Source organism: Tarenaya hassleriana, unplaced genomic scaffold (assembly GCF_000463585.1).
Source record: "Tarenaya hassleriana unplaced genomic scaffold, ASM46358v1 Cleome45, whole genome shotgun sequence".
In the NCBI taxonomy this organism is placed as follows: domain Eukaryota; kingdom Viridiplantae; phylum Streptophyta; class Magnoliopsida; order Brassicales; family Cleomaceae; genus Tarenaya; species Tarenaya hassleriana.
In genome coordinates this window covers 602,137-602,941 of record NW_010967219.1, presented here as the reverse complement: position 1 = coordinate 602,941, position 805 = coordinate 602,137, and positions in this window count along the sequence as shown.

The following is an 805-nucleotide window of genomic DNA, read 5'->3' as shown; positions in this document are numbered from 1 at the left end:
TTCGGCCCAGCTCCTCGCTCGTTCGTGGTCCGTTCGTTCCGCCTTTTGCAGTCCGTCCGTTCTGCATTTGCCAGTCCGTCCGTTCTGCATTTCTGGTCCGTTTCGACTGACTTCGATTGCTCCGTTCTCACTCGTTTCTTACCCGAATCGCGCACCGTTTGTTTCTACACCTTCCTTGGAACGTCCTCTTTCAGGTCCAATCAATAGATTATTGGAAACTCACCTTTTCACGATGAGTTACAGCTCGAAACGTCCGTACCTCAAATAACTTGTGAATTCCGACTTTCCAGGTTCTACTCAATTTTCGTTTGCTCATAACTTCCTCGTTTCTCAGTCAAATCGAGTGTCGTTTTCTTCTAGGTCTTTGTTGAAATATTCTCTATATTTTTGCCTTGTTTTACCCTTCTTTTATTCCCGAAAGTAATTTAAATAATTTATACGGGAATCGGGGTATTACAGTCATGTTCGAGGAGAAAAGAATTCGTCCTCGAATTCAGAATCTCGTGATGTCACCGAGATTTTCTCGTATCCGATATCATCACCAAAGCACGATCCAGATCGTCATGTCATTAGAAGATATAAGTCTGATACAAACCGAACGTCATGTGAAAGAGTTCGTACAACGCTCAAGTAAATAGATGCGGATAAGTACTACGCATCTCTGCCTCGGGTTCCCAAGTCATGTCGGAAACCCCTTGGCTCCGCCACAAGACCTTCACAAGTGGTACTTCCTTCATCCGCAGTTTCTTGATCTTCCGATACACGATCTGCAGCGGCTCATCTCTAAACCGCGTTGCCTCCTTCA